At 52.5% G+C, this 16,133-nt stretch overlaps 1 protein-coding gene across 1 annotated transcript in view; it reads left to right on the top strand.

Annotated features, from left to right (window-relative positions):
- CSPG4 (chondroitin sulfate proteoglycan 4) overlaps positions 1-16,133 on the top strand; it is a 36,578-nt gene that overhangs the window by 4,165 nt on the left and 16,280 nt on the right. The gene's annotated exons all lie outside the window — the stretch shown is intronic.

Genomic DNA, 16,133 nt, shown 5'->3' with positions numbered 1-16,133 from the left:
GTCTTCAGGGGAGAGACATCTCCCTGAGGCCCCCAGATCTCTGTTTCCATCTCCCCATGCCCCTCCAATCTCCTCCCACCTCTCTAAATCCTCTCCTATTTCTCACAGCATAAGCAAATCCTCTTCAAGAAAGCCCCCCACTTCTCCTCCAATAACTGGAATGGCAGAGAAAGCCACATGTGTCTCAGATGCGGGGTAGTAGATCTGGGGCTGCTGGCAAGATGACATGGTGGCATGGCTCACCCATGTTCTGGACAGTGCCTATCCTGTTGACCATTCCTTCCTCCCACTCAGCTTCTGTCCATGCCCTGCAGCTCCCAGCCTGAGAAGGAGCTGGCTCTCCCAGGCCTCCCACCACTATTCATACTAAACTGTTTCAGTGTGTCTCTCTCATGGCTTAAGTGTCATGGTGGGTCAGCAAGACTGCCTCCCCTCCCAGACCTTACTGCAGAGACTACTCATCCCAGGCCAGCCTCCCATGGTTCATAGGGAAATCAGAGCCCAGAGAGAATCAACTGTTTTCGCAGGGTCACACAGCAAGTCCTTAGCAGGGTAGGTGCTATGCCTCTCTGCTCTTTGTCCTTATACCCTGGTTTGGATGTGGCCTTGCCCACAAGACCACCAGTCCTCCCATCTGCTTTTTTCAGGTGTCTCCACTATCTTGCTGTGCACAGGACTGGGCCCTCAAGGGGCACAGAGATCACTGAGCCAACCAGGTGTTTTCAGACTCTGCCCGAGATGCTCCATAGTTTTACATCCCTATATCTGGAAATGCCCCACCCTAATCCATGCATAGCAGCTCCAAGAACATACATTTAGAGACTGGGTTTTTGTTTTTGATCAAGTATTCTGTGGGAAAGAAGAAAGAAGGAAAGAAAGAAAGAAAGAAAGAAAGAAAGAAAGAAAGAAAGAAAGAAAGAAAGAAAGAAAGAGAGGGGGGGGGAGGGAGAGACGGACTTGAAAACATACTAAGAGCAAGTGAGATTCAGGTCAGACACAAGGAAGAGCTTCCTGGCTTTCAGAGAATCCAAATCATGATTGATACCAAGGACCCCTGGAAGCTGTTTGTCCCAGATGGACAAAGTCTGGGGTCCCAAAGGCAGAGAACAAAACACAGTCCCAGATTCCTCCCAGCCAGGCCTGGGGACCTGGCCTCTCCTGCCCTGCCATCCCACTCCTGCCCCTCTTAGAGCCAAATAGAACATTCCTAAGCATTCAGGTAGGCAAGAGCCTCATGGTGCCACCTGTTGGAAAGGGCACCATGACTGGACTGGGCTCTCTCCCCGCCTCAATATATCAGCCTCCACATTCAAGGTGATCCTGTGTCCCACAGCCTAACTGATTAACCAGGACATCAGATAATAATCCATAACCCCTGTCACCCTTCCACCTTCGCCCAACCTGTTCCCTACAATTGGTCTTCCCTTTTTCTCCCCATTCTTCAAGATCCAGCTCCAGTACCACCACTTCTGGAAGTCTTTCTAACCATTGATTTCTGAGCCCCTCAGCCTGTTTGCCCTCCTCTGCATCTCTATGAGGTTACAGGCCTTTCCTCCCCTACCTTCATCTGGCCTCTGCCCCCTGGTCCATGACCTCCACCATGGTGACGCCCAGTAGGATCTTGCACACACACGCACACACATGCACACACACATAGTGTTGCTCAGCATCCTGGCTCAAATCCTAGCAAGAAGAGTGTTCAGCCCCTGAGACAGAAGTCCTGGGGGAAATGCCCAACTTAGGACACACAGGCCCTAGCTCCACCACCAGAGCAGGGCTTCTGGCCTGAGTCACCCAGTTCTCTGGGGACAAAGAGGGGGCTGGGAAGAGGAGACCAACTTCCGTTCCCACCTAAGAGCAACTCCTCCCCCACCCACATTTCAGGAGGGGCAACTATAAATATCAGTGGGCCCAGGATGCTGATTCCCATAACACCAATCCCTCCCTGCCCCCTTCCCTCATACGCAGTGGCTTGGACCAGTCCAGCTCTCCTGAAGCTTTATGCCTCAGGCCTAGACACACACACACACACACACTTTCCACCATGGTCAGGGGAAGGAACAAATTACCCTTTTTTAGTGTCTTGGAGCAACTAGAAATGAGCTCTCCTTCCATCCTCAGTTCTGACTCAGGCCCCACCTCTCCCAATTATGAATCCTCAGCTCTGGGAACCTCTACAGGGCTGGGGGAGGAAGGAGGCAGGAACATAATGGTAAAGAACAATGTTCGATAGCCTAGGATTTAATTCCAGCCCTACCACTGGATGCATGGCTTTGGGCAAGTGACTTGGCCTTTCCAAGCCTCAGTTTTCTCCTCTCTAAAATGGATAAATAATTCCTACCTCTTCTGCTCAGCAAGGATGAAAGCCCTTTGCCTGGAGTAAATGCCCATGGGTACCTGCTCCTGAGGTTGCTGTTACTGTTTCCGTGTCCTTCTGGAATGGGGGCGCCCAAGCAAGATGGGGGCTCCTGCTTAGGAATCTTTCAGAAAGGTCCCAAGGTGGGAGACTGGATGTGGTGGCCCTGAGAGAGGGTCTTTGTGGGACAAAGTGACGTGGAAAGTAGGAGGTCGGCTCCTGAGGGAGCTGTCAGACAGCCTGCCCAGGACCTTCAGACAGGGGAATGGGAGAAGAGGGTCTGCATCTCACTGACCCACTGAGCTGAGACTTACACACCCCTCCCACCAGGAGGAGTAGCAGGACAGCCCCTCCCAGCCCTGCCCCAAATCCTAATAGTACCTTAGATGGAGATCACTGAGCCAGAGTGTTACATAATCAATGTGTACTGAACAAATGACACACAGTCCTGTCCTGAAAGTAGATGAGAGGGAACAAAGAGGGGACAGGCACCAGGATCTGCTACATGATGGGGAGCCTAACCGCCTGTCTTCTCCCCCTCTGCCCACCCCTTGGGCAGCCCCTCCGGAGGTAGGAGCAGAAGGCCAGGGCCATGAGATGGCTCAACTGCCAGAGTTCCCATGGGGCTGTCACTACCACTCATTAAGCAGTAGTGGCTGTGTAGTGAGGAGCAAAATGCAGACAGAGGGATGGGGGGACCCTCTCTGCCCTGGGCTGCTTGGAGCATTGGGATGTTGGTGATGAGTCCCTGTACATGTGAAATCAGAGTCAGTAGAGGTGAGGGGAAGTGAGTCTTAGGAAATGATCAGCCTGGGAGTGCCACTGGAGGGACACTCTGGAGAAGGAGCTAGCTAGAGCCTGGACACCCAGCTGGAAATCCCAGTGTGTGAGCATCCTCTGCCTTCACCCCCATAGAGGTAACTCTTCTCAACAGACCTTGGGCAGAGCCCAGCTGGCTCCCCGGATGTGCTAACCAGCTTCCAGATGAGGCTCTCTTTCTGGGCATCTGGTGCCCATATGTTTCCAGCCACCCATCTGGAGCTCATCTAAGCCCCCCAAGAGGCAGGTACAGTTGTTCCCCCTTATCTGTGGGGGATGTATTCCAAGACCCCCAGTGGATGCCTGAAACCACAGATAGTACTGAACCCTGTTTATACTATATTCTTTCCTAAACAGGCACACCTAGTTTTATTGTGCTTCACAGATACTGTTTTTTTTTCTCATTGACATTTGTGGCAACCCTGTGTCAAACAAATTTGTTGCTGCCATTTTTCCTCTTGTGGATAGCATTTTTTAGCAATAAAGTAGTTTTTAATTGATCTTAGAGAGGGAAGAAGGGAGAGAGAGAGAGAAGCATAGATGTGAGAGAAATACATTGATCAGTTGCCTCCCGCCCACTCCCTGACTAGGGATTGAACTCACAACCAAGTTATGTGCCCTGATGGGGAATCGAACCCATGACCTTCCAGTGCTTCAGCCACATCAGCCAGGGCAGCAATAAAGTATTTTTAATTAAAGTATGTACATTGGGGTTTTTTTTAGACATAATGCTATTGCACACTTAATCCTATTGACTACAGTATAGTGTAAACATAACCTTCATAAGCACTGGGAAACCAAAAATGTGTGTGCCTCACTTTATTTCAATATTTGCTTCATTGTGGTGGTGTGGATGCAAACCTTCTATGTCTCCTAGGTATGCTTGTACATACACACATTTTCACTTAAAGGAAGAACTTCACACCTTCACTAGTCTTGTACTTTGGGACCATTAAGTAAAATAAGGGTTACTTGAACATACCAGTTAATCATCAAGCCAGCTACTAAGTGACGAAGAGGCAGGGAGCATATACAGCGTGGAGACACTGGACAAAGGGATGATTCATCACACTACCCAGACCAGCGCACAATTTAAAACATGAATTATTTCTGGAATTTCCATTTCATATTTTCAGACCATGGATGACCACAGTAACTGAAGCCACAGAAAGCAAAACCACACGTTTTGGGACTTCTGTACTCAGGTGGGAGCCTGCCACTTCAACTGTTGACAGCCTTAGGGCAGGGGAAAGTTGTAGGGACCTGAGCCAGCTGTGTAGCCCTAGTGTGGGATACCTGGCCTGCTGTGTGGCCTTGGGCAGACCTCTATCCCTCTCCAAGGTCAACTCTAAAATTCTGAGCTCAAGCCTCTTAGGAATAGGATAGGGGATTCTGCTTCTGTCCAGAGAGAGTCAGATGCTTGTTCTGGGCAACATAGCAAGGTAGGCTGGGCCTGGGATGGAGCTGAGAGGCAGCCCAGCCTGCCAGAGCTCCTGGCATTGGGAAACCGCTTTCCTCCGTGGCACAGAGCCTTAGGTTTCTTCCAGAATGAGTAGCAGCTTCTCTCTATCCCCAGTTCCCATCTTATACCCCCAACCCCAGCCCCACCCCGCCAAAAATAAACCCAGACCACCCCATCTTGTACCAGCTAGACCCACCCAGCCCCTCCAGAGCCAGCTGAGTCACCACTTGGAGCTGCTGCTTTTTTTAACTGTCTGAGTCACCAGGGTGGCTATGGCTCCATGACACATACCCCAAGCTTCAGCCCCCGGTGGTACAAGTGAGGGAGGGGTCAGAACAGAGGCTGGCAGTAGGTGTAAAGTCAGGCTAGTACCTCAGCTTATAAACCCTCCATGCCTGGGGAACTCACCCCCTAGCAATCCAGAGCCCAGACCTGTCCCCAACAGTCATGGCACTACCCTGATCCATCTGCCCAGGAGTCCTTAGGGGATCTTGGTGACAAAGCCCATCTGTATCAGCTCTGCTTCCACAGCATTTCTTTGCCTTCAAATAGGTCTGGGCCTCTCACTCTGAAATTGCCAGTAACAGAGGGCTGCCAGGCCCCGGACCCTGGTCGGTAGGAGTGAGTGTGGCCTGGCTTTACAAGGTGAAGGCCACAGAGATGCCTAATTCCTGCCTTTCCTGACTGGATCCAACTCAGACTCTGACCATTCTGCCCAGAGCACCTGGAAGACTTTCTGTGGGACGGACGCCCACACTTGAAAGCTGTCCTTGCTCTCTCTGTGTACCTTCCACACATAGATCAGCTGGGCTGCAGACCTCTCTCCCCATCATCCCTGTTTCTCTCACTCTCTGTTGGCCCTGTTCTGTTCTTCTTTACTGAGTCCCAGGTCCTGGTGGCAGTCCAAAATGCTCCCTCTGCAGCTGGCACCTCCACAGATCCTTCTCTGCCTTCCCAGACACGACACACCTCACCTCCACCCATTCCCACAGGGACTCTGGGTCCCAGGGACCAATCCAGAGAGAAAGTTTCCATCCCCCTCACCAAAGCCCCCTCCTTCCCCTGTCCCAAAGCACAGCTACATCCTGTCTCAGGGAGTGTCAAGATCCCACAGGCACTTCCTTGGCAGCTGAGGGAGGGAGGGAGGAGACCTGGGAGGCCCCATCCCCCAGCCCATTTGGAGCCTGCACAGCCTCAAATCTCATCCATCTCATGTCTGTGCTATGGCCTCCAGCTATAAATAGGGGCTCTGATTCTATTTTCTTTAAAAACAAGCACCAAACTCTGTTACCACAGGCCCAGAAAAGCACTCCTGGCTGGGGCAGGGTGGGGACTTTGTGTCCAGGCCCCTGCCTCTGGGCAATGGGGCCCTGGAGGACAGAAGGGATATGAAAATAAGCCTGGAGGTGAGACAAGGTTGGGGACTGCTGGTCTGAGTCCCCAGGTGTAATCCTTGCGGGCAGTCCACTAAGGAATGTGGCTGCCCCTCTCACCCTGCTGGGCCCTCCCTCCTTTCTTCCCATCTCCTTCACCAAGCAGCCAATCTTGTCCCAAGACTTACAGTGTTAATGGAGAGAGGTGACAGTAGCATAACTCCCCAAGCCACAGCTGAGTGTCTCTGGACCCCCAGTGCAAAGGGGCTTTGGGCTGTGGGGAAGGGCGGGAACTTCTTTTTGGAAGGAGCATGAGGGCATTTCACAGCAGAGAAGTAGGAAGAACTCTCCAGGTAACAGGCTCTGAGTAGAGGCTGGGATTAGGGACCTGATCCGTGTAGATAGAAAACAGCCCAGCCCTGGCCGGTTTGGCTCAGCGGTTAGAGTGTCCGCCTGCGGTCCTGAGAGACCCGGGTTCGGTTCCCGCTGGGGGCGCGTGCCTCGGTTGCAGTTTGTCCCCTGGTCGGTTGTGCGGGTGGCAGCCACTCGATGTGTCCCTTTCACATCGATGTTTCTCTCTCTCTCTCTCTCTCTCTCTCTGTTCCTCTCTCTCCCTCCCACTCTACCTGAACAAAAAATGGAAAAATGTCCTCGGGTGAGGATAAAAAAGAAAAAGAAAACAGCCCAAGGTCTGGCGAGGGTGACATGTGGGATGTTCAAGGGAGGTGTACAGGAAAGCCTGTGGAGCTGGGGCAAGGTCACTGAGCACCCACATCAGTGCTGCGCTCTGGGGTTGGGCTTTGATCATGGACAATGGGGAGCCATTAAAGGCTTCCAAAGAATGATGATGAAGTGATTTGCATTTTAGGTTAACTGTGGCTGCTTTTAGCAAAACAAGGTAGAAAATTTATTAAGCCAGGCAAGGAATAGTGGCCATCTGCCTTGTGGGATAGCTCAGAGGAGCAAGAAGAGGAAATGAATTTGAAGAATTTAAGGGTAGGATGGGTAGACCATGGAAAGGGAAAATGTCTGAAACAACTTTTAGTTTTCTGCCCAGCAGTGGGTGAGTTGTAGGGCCTGCACTGGATGGGGAGCAGGTTAGGGTAGAGATGACACTGACTCTGACTTGAGATGGGTGGGCTTGAGGGTTCCTAGGGGTGTTCCTGGTGTAGGGGGCATTGGCCAGTTCCAGAGACAGAGATGTAGGTACCATAGCAAAGAGGTGGTACCTAGGCCAGGAAAGAGAGATGGACTAGGGAGAGTGGCAGAGTGGGCATAGCTTGGAGTTACTGAGAGTCTGAAGGGGTCTACAGAGATAGTGGGTGTGCTAGTCAGGGACTTAGGCCAAGAGGATACAGGCCTATGTGGGGGAACTCAGTCTGGGGACTTCTGAGGTGCCTGGTTAGCACAGAGGCCACTGAGGTTACCTGGTCCACCCTCCCAGGCCACACCCTCCTACCAGCACGCCACCAGCATGGGTGCTCTGCCCATCTGCTGTCAGCTCTGCCAATAAAAAATCCTTCATATGAGCCAAATGCCACCTCCATTTAACCGTTGTACTCCCTTAGATGCTAATGCTTCTTCTGTTAGCACATGTGCATGGTCTTCCTGGATGATAGATGCCTTGGGTACAGGACACAGGTTCTGGGCCCTGTTCTCAAGAATTTCTACTCTGGCCAGGCCTGTGGTCCCTGAGGCCAGAGGTGGAGTCTGCTGTACCTACTGTAGTGACCACAACTCTCCTTGTGGGCTGGGGTGGGCTGAGCTGGCCAGGGGCCAGGTGTCTGTCTCCCAACTCAGGTCCCTTTTCACAGTTGGAAAAACTGAAGCGAGAGGGAATATGGCTGCACATGGCTCTGAGTGTAGTGTGTGTGTATGTGTGTGTGTGTGTGTGTGTTGGGGCTACTGGTGACCCAAGCCTCTGCTTCCCCCAGGTCTCCAGGACATGGAACTTCTGTCTGTGGGGTCATCCTACCTCCTGTTCCTATATATCAGATGGGAGACCTAAGGTAGAGATAGTGGTGTCTTCTCCAAGACACAGAGCTTGGCCAAACTGATCCAGACCTCTGTCCAGACCAACAATCATGGCTTTCACTGTCCCCCCATCCCAACTCACACACTCACTGTCTCCAAACCTAGTCTGCCAGGCTCAGGGAAGCTCCGAGGCACCTCTCCAACAGGCTGCCCTGCTGGTTTCTCATCCCAGAGCAGAAGGGTTCCTGCCAGTGAGGAGACGGCCCCTCGGCCTCCTGGAGCCAGGCTTCTCATTCTGGGTGGAACCCACACTTCCCACCTCTCTAGCCTCCTCCCTGACCTCTAAAACCTCAATGGGCTGGTGGATCAGGGAGGGACCTTCTTCAGGACTGGCTCACTTATCAATATTTTCTGGAGCGTGCCATCCTCAGCCAGCCCTGAAGAAGGTCCCTCCCTCCCTAATCCATCAGTCCCCAAAACCAGACCCTATCCAGCTGCGCCAGGCATGGAAAGCAAATACTTTCCCCCTCTTCCTCACTCCCTCCTCCTCCACCACTCCCAACCCTGAGAAAGGGAGCCTTGAGGACAGGAAGGGAAAAAGTGTGTCTTCTCCAGGCAGCGAGCCAGTTCTCACACCCAGGCAGATGCTCCCCTTCCAAGTCACACATAGCGACCAATACCCCCTTCTGTATGCATACCCCACCCTGATAACCATAGCACCAGGCTCAGGAACCACATCAGCAGGGTCTTGAACCCCACTCCACAGCTGCTCTTTAGGCCCTAGCTTAGGTAACTGCCCTCCTTGCCTCAGTTTCCTCGCCTGTAACATGGAAGCTATCTCACAGGGACCCTGCTGGGGCTGGGAGGGCTGGGAAGGCCCAATGCCAGGCAAGCTCCCTCCCTCTTTTTAGAATCAGCCTGGTCCACTGAGATGAGGGACCCATATTCCCTCAAGGGCCAGAAAAAGGGAATGTGGAAGATGGCCTAGAAATCCTCCCTATTTAAGGAGGAAAATCACAAGGCAAGGAAAAGCCTCTCAGAATTGCTCCAAGCCACAGAAGACCCACCCCTCTATGCCTCAGGCTCGGGGAACGCAGTCTTCCACAAAGACTCCACCGAGGGCCCTGCTTCCTCCTGTGCCAGCCTTCCAGCCTTGCTGGACTCTGGGCTGCTGCTTCCAGCAAAACCTCTCATTTTCTCTCCCACTTCCTCTGTGTTCCATGTGGCCCCACGATAGGGACACATGGCTGGGAGTCCAGGGCACCAGCCCTGCTCCATCAGTATCTGTGGACCAAGCTCAGCATCTCACCCCACTGGTCTCCTTCTTCCTCTCCAGGGACACTCACTTTCCAGAGGGAGTACCTAAGTTGGGCATATTCCTCGGTGTATGCCCTTTGGCATGGGTGGCCTCCAGGTGCTTGGTTAGAAGACCAGAAGCTGAGGCCAGTGACCAGGGTCAGGGCTCAACCAGTAACTGAGGAAGCCATTGTCCTGCCCTGTCCTCATTGGTCTGGCAACCAAACACAAGATCAAGTATCCTGAGAGTGAGTCTTGTGGTCAAGAGTTCTCACAGTGAGGAGGGATGGTGACTGCAGCTGAGGTCTCTGTAGTATTGAGATGTAGAGACGGGGGTTTGCCCACAAGCACAAGAGACTGGTGTTCCCACACTGTACTGGGACAAGCTGTTGTCTCCTGAGAGAAACAGGAATAGCTGCTGGGTTTTGTGTGTGTGTGTGTGTGTGTGTGTGTGTGTGTGTGTGTGTGTGTGTGTGTTTGTGTGTGTGTGGTACGTGCCCCTAGTGGGAACCGAACCTGTGACTCTCCGGTCCACAGGCCGACACTCAACCGCTGAACCAAACCAGCCAGGGCATAGCTGCTGTTTTAAGTTCCCTGTCACTTTGAACTAATCTACTGTTGTTTCTACGGCTGTGCCTTGAGGGTGCTGGGACGGCCCTGGGTTGTGGGCTCGATCTGGAATTAAGGACACAGGTAGTGAGTACTGATGGTCTGCAGGGGCGTGAGCATCTTTCAGCCAGCCAGCCTGGCAGGTGGTAAGCCATCTCAAACTTGACTCTTGTAACTCCAATGTCACCACCGCAGGTAAGTTATGCTGTACCTTTGGTCTGGCCTAAAGTCTGTCCCTGTAACTTTGCCCCTTGTTACCCTTGGAGGTAACAGGCATTGGGGAAAGTGAAAGTTTAGAAAGGCTGAACTTTGAGCCTTGGGTGGAAGGGCTGTGGGACATGCTGAAGGAGGGGCTGACACCTGAATAGACACAGTGACAGCTTCTCCCTTGCCCAGGAGCCCAGGTACACAGTAGTGGCTGTCCAGGAAGGGTCTTTGTCCAGTATTCAGAGCCAAGCTGGGCCCACTGCACCGAATCCTCCCTTGTCCCCCACTCACCCCCACTGCTACCCACTGTGCAAGGGCCAGAGTCTGTGGTGCTCTGTGGAACTTCATACCAGTACATTTGCTCTCCCAGCTCTGCAATGGACAGGGCAGCATAGGAAGCATCATCCCCACCAGGTTCTAAATCAGAGAGAACTTTCCACCCTACTCCAGCCTCCTTAGAGTTTCCCTCACTTAGGCAGCAGAGTGCTGGGGATCTGGCCTAAGGTCCAGAGGACCTGGTGACCTCAGGGAGGGCCCAGCTGCAAGGGAAGGGCACTTGGCCCATCCTTGCTCTCTCTCAGGGCCGTTCACGCACACTCAACCAGGAAGGAAGACGAAGGACCCTTCACCTTTGCCTTGCCCTCCCAGCACACCCCACCCTACAGACTCCCCAGGGGGACCCTCCCAGCTTCACCCTGCCTACCCTGGATCTGGAACCAAGACTTGTCACTCCTGGTGACAAGGGACTATGGTGGAAAAATCCAGCTTCACTTAAGGCAGGAACCCCTTTCCCCACAACTGGCAGGGTGTCCCTCCTCACCCTCCTCACCCTCCTCACTCCTATCCACAGCAGCAGGCTCACTGACAACATCCTGCCTTCTCCATCTCTCTTGGGTTTGTCCTCCTCCATCTTCCTCAGGCCTCAGTCTGGATCCCTGAGTTCAGTCTTTGTGCGGGAAGAGTCTTTATTTTTCATTCTCAGCTGTAATATCTTTCTCAGGCTGTCTTTCCCAGGTTGGTTCTCCTTCTACATCCCCATCACTACAGTATTGTATTTGTGAATGAATGAATGAATGAATGAATGAATGAATGAATGAATGAATGAATGAATATGGTTCTGCCTTCTCTCACTATCCATCTCTCAGTTTCTGCTCTGGTTCAGTACCAATAATTCCCTCCTCGACATACACATGTCCAGGTTTCCCACCACCACACTTGACTGTGGGCCCAGGCATTCCCCACCGATCATCCTTTCTAGCAGCTCTCAGCTCCCAAACTTTCTCCCTTATAAAGTCAGGCAGCAGCAGACACCCAGGAATGCTGCTGCTGCCTATGACGTATGCTGGCTATGGAACCGCCTGGCTGCCCCCAGGCTACTAGGAATGTGGCAGGAGCATGGGCACACAGGCATCCATTGCCAGGGAGGGTGGGGGTGGGGGTGCCCAGACATGTGGCAGGATCAGGACTGCAGGCTTTCGACTTCTGTCAAATTGTTTCTTTTCTGGGGCTTCAAGTTTCCTGACTGAGAAGTGGTAGCTAAGTCTCCCTACTCCAGGCAGGGCTGCAGACAACTTCAATATTGTGGAACCCATCACCCAGGAAGTAGAGACCCAGGGCTGAGGGGGAAAGAGGCCTCAGGCCAGGCTCTCTAGACTGTTCTGGAGCAAGAATGATGCTCCCAGTTACAGCCAGGATGGGGCAGAGGAAAGACGGGAGGCAAAGACAAAGGCAGGGAAAGATGAGGAAAAGCAGAAGCAGAGACAGGCAGCAGGGTGGCTAAACAGACAAGACAGAGACAAGGAGAGATGAGACAGAGCCAGGAAGAGACAGTGGCTAGCTCCAGAGTTTCTAAGGACTCAGAAGGAGCAGGGTCTGCAGCAGCCTCCTAGACTAGAAAGGCACCCATGCTTGAGACCTGCCCCTAGCCAGCCTGGGAAGGGTCGACAGCCTGAAGTGCACATATTCTGCCCCATGTCCCAAGAGCCTGTTGTCAGGCAGACACTTGAGCATCATGATGGAAGTAAGCCTCATGTTTGGGGTTCCCCAGGAGCAGGGACTAGGTTCCCATTCATTGGCCTCCTAGGAGTGCCCCTAGGGAGCCAGAAGATGCCCACGTAACCTTGCCCTGCAGAGAGTGGTTTGCTAAGGGCCCTTGGCTAGTCTTCATCTCCCCATGTGAGAAGGGGCTTGGTAGGGAAGGACACAGGCTCTTTCTGTGCTCCCAGCCCTTGTCTCAGGAAGAGGGATGGAGCTGCCCAGCCCTAGGCCCAGACAGCAGTGCCCTGTTCATGGGCAGGAAGGGTGGGATGCTATGAGCCTTCTCCACCTTCAGTAAACCTCTTAGATAGATGGGCGCTGAACAGGAGGGGCAGGAACACAGGGCCCCTTTCATGGAGCCAGGCCCAGCCAAGTCATGGAGGGTGGGCACTGAGGGGAAAGACAGGCCTGGGCACAATCGCTGCTCTGTCCTGGCAGCTGGCAGCTCCTGGCCCACACATGAACACATACACAAATACACAGCCTGTGCAAATCCAAAACACACCCCCCAGCAGCCACCCACACACTTGCGCACACATGCAAATGCACATCTATATAGCCCTGGATACTCACCTATGTGCCTTCTTCCAGGCAGAGAAACCCAAACATGCGGGATTCTTCTTGCTCCCTCATTTATCCCCAGACCCTGTGGGGCATCCTGCTCCCCCAATTCTGAATACTTGTCACCACCCTGGCAGCCCACAACATGAACCCTCTGCACACCCATATTAGAGAGCAGACCTCTGGATGGGGGAGGGGCCTCAAGGGCGAATCCCCAGAGACAGGAGGAGGAAGGATTGGAAAGAAGTGCTCATTTTACAAAATGGTGGCCCGGAGGCCTACACTGGGTCCTTCAGCTGCTGCACGCCTGAGCTGGTGTTTTGATGAATAATGGGTCTTTTTGACCCAAGAGAGTCAAGGGAAGGTCTCCAGCAGTTCTAATGCCTCCTTTTCTCTCCCACCACCCAACACCCCATCAGGCTTAGTCATGTTACCTTTCCCTCTATTCCTCTGTCTTCATCTTTCCAGATCCCATATATTCCTGCCAGTCTCTCATTGTCCTTGCTGCCCATTCCCCTCCCTCTGCTCTGCTACACCACCTTGATCTCCCCCGGGAAGTCTTTGGGGATTGACTCCTAGCTCATTACTTCTTTATCCTATACCCCCTATCCACTCAAAGTCCCTCTCCAACTGCCCCCACCCCCACCCCAGACAGAGATCTTGGTTCTTGCAACTACAGTTCATCAGAGACAGTAAGATGGTCAGAAGAGAAGAACAGAAAGTAGGGGTGGTGAGACGGGGGAAGTGTGTGTGGGGGGTCACTGTCAGAGTTTCCAAAGCCCTGGCCAGCAAGGCCTCAGAAGCCTCTGTCGGGGCAGGGTGGAGGGGTTGCCTGACCTGTGCACTCCCAGCACAGTACAAGGCTGCTTGTGTGAGCCCTTCCCTGCCTGGCCCCACTGGAAACAGCAGGGCCCAGCCCCTTAATGAGCCCATTCAGACTCCAGCCCTCTGGAAAGTACCTCTACATCCTGCTGCTCTCCCACTTGGGCCTGGAGAACCAAGCCAAACTGGTGGCTGCTCTCCCCTACGGGGAGGGCACTAAAGACAGGATGCTTATTGGTTAGAGCCAGCCATCTACTTCAGTTCCTGCTTAGTCTAGAGCCCTGACCTTGATTATTCCCCAACAGGTTTATATTCACCCTTAGCAAAAGCGAGTGTGGATGGGTGTGTGGCTCATTCCCACATAGGGGAGAGAGATGGGTCCTCTCCCTGTGGGTGGTCGGCAAGTGAATGTTTAGCAACAGGCCCTCTAGCAGAAAGGGAGCCCTGATTTGTGGTATTGGCCTCTTTCCATGGTATAAATATCTTCATTGGGCAACATCACCTGGCTTACAAAATTCCTAAAAATTTACAATCAGCTCTTGCTGGCTGCTATGAACTCTGGCCCACCGTGACACTGTTTTGCAGGGACCACGTGCCCCACCCTCTGTGCTGTGGCTGCCCTCATTGTAGTGTGCTGCATTTTATTCTTAAGAATCAATGTCCAGCCCTGGCTGGTTTGGCTCAGCGGTTAGAGCATCGATCTGCGATCTGGAGAGACCTGGGTTCAGTTCCCGCTGAGGGCACATACCTCAGTTGCAGTTTGTCCCCGGCCCTGGTTGGTCGTGTGGGTGGCAACCACTTGATATGTCCCTTTCACATCAATGTTTCTCTCTCTCTCTCTCTCTCTCTCTCTCTCTCTCTCTCTCTCTTCCTCTCTCTCTCTCTTCTTCTCTCTCTCTCTCTCTCTTCCTCTCTCTCCCTCCCACTCTATCTGAACAAAAAATGGAAAAATGTCCTCTGGTGAAGATAAAAAAAAAAATCAATGTCCTTACAGATAAGTCATCCCATAGGTGCCCACCACCTGCCAGTCTCCTGACCTGTCCCTTACCAGCACCAGGGTTTGTTGGGCCATGTTGCACAGATGGTTTTACAGTTCTTATTTGACTCCTTTAGCTTCCCAAACAAAGGCTCTGATGTTTCCAACAAGTGTCAGCAAAGGAGATGATGACTAAAGGGGATTTAAGCTCAGCCCAAGAGGAAGAGCATTATCTGTCTTGGACATCCCCCAGGTGATGCTGGCTGTCTGTAGGGCATACATGCCTCAGACTCCTCCAGTGGCTATTTTCCAGGCACATGTAAGCTGGCTTAGGTTGGTGGAGAACCAGCAGGTATGTAACTGGTGCCAGATCATCCCTATCAAGGCCATCAGCCTTTATTCACTCTCATGGGGTTTAAGGGAAGCCCAACTGAGAGGAATGATCTTTTTAACCCATTACTGTCTGCCTCTCACAGCCTTGAACATGTTGGGGACAGACCCAAAGTTATTTTTGGCCCTAATCTTCACACAAAAATAAACCAGAGCCTGGATGGTGCGGCTCAGTGGTTGAGCATCAACCCATACACCATGGAGTCACTGGTTTGATTTCCAGTCAGGACACATGCCCAGGGTTGTGGGCTCAGTCCCGAGTAGAAGGCATGTAGGAGGCAGCAGGTTGATGTTGATGTTTCTATCTCTCTCTCCCTCTCCCTTCCTCTCTCTCTAAAATCAATAAAAAATATATTAAAAAAGAAGAATAGACTAGAAATTGTGGCAGCAAATTGGAGGTCAGGGAAGCTAATTTGGGGAAACTTCATGGAAGGAGGTATCAACTTAAAAAGAGGAGGTGTCCCAGTTTGGGACAAAAGGGAGCCTTCACAGTGACCACTAACCCTGTGAAACCCCTGCTGCCTTGGCCTGCCAAGCAAATCCTTAGCTCCTCCCAGGCCTTGTCTTCAGCCTCAGACTCTGCCTTGGAGAACTCAGCTGTTGTCATTCCTGGATCCCTGGTCATGGTGAAAACAATGGGAATGGATCTGACTGCTCACCAGGGACCATTAATAGCTCTATAGCAGGATGCAACATGGGATGATGCAAGAAGTTTTGGCCCATTTAGGGTCTAGTACTGCACATGGCCTCTATCTGGCCTTAGAACATTTGCTCCTCAGTGGACTCAGGCCAACAAGCTGCCTCTGCCAGCCCAAAGGCAGCTGGGAGCATGGCCCAAGAGAAAAGCAAAGATGGGTGGGCTGCCTGACAGCAACACCACCAGCCCCCAGACGTGGCCCCAACCAACCCATGATGCAGGTGGGGCATAGCATGAAAAGCATGCCCAAAGTATAAGGGCACTTAGGAAAAGGAATTTGAGCAGGGATCCATTGGGGGCAAAAGTGGTTCTTCTAGAACTCCAGTCCTGGTATTTGTGACCACCAGGCAAGTGATCATTCCAGTGATGGTTTCCCTTTGAGCCAAGGAGGGGCCAGACCCAGGATGGAGATTCTGCTGGGGCACAGGGGAAGAGAGCCATTGTTGGCAGAGGCCCCTGGTCCCAGGAACTTCTGAGGAGGAGACCTGAGTTGCTTGAAATTGCTTGGTTGGCTCTTCTTCAGAGGCAAATCTAGTCTGGGTACCTTCTGGTAC

This window comes from Molossus molossus, unplaced genomic scaffold (assembly GCF_014108415.1).
Source record: "Molossus molossus isolate mMolMol1 unplaced genomic scaffold, mMolMol1.p scaffold_m16_p_1, whole genome shotgun sequence".
NCBI classification, from domain to species: Eukaryota; Metazoa; Chordata; class Mammalia; order Chiroptera; family Molossidae; genus Molossus; species Molossus molossus.
The sequence above is the reverse complement of the archived record's forward strand: the minus strand, read 5'-3'. Positions and strand labels throughout refer to the sequence as shown.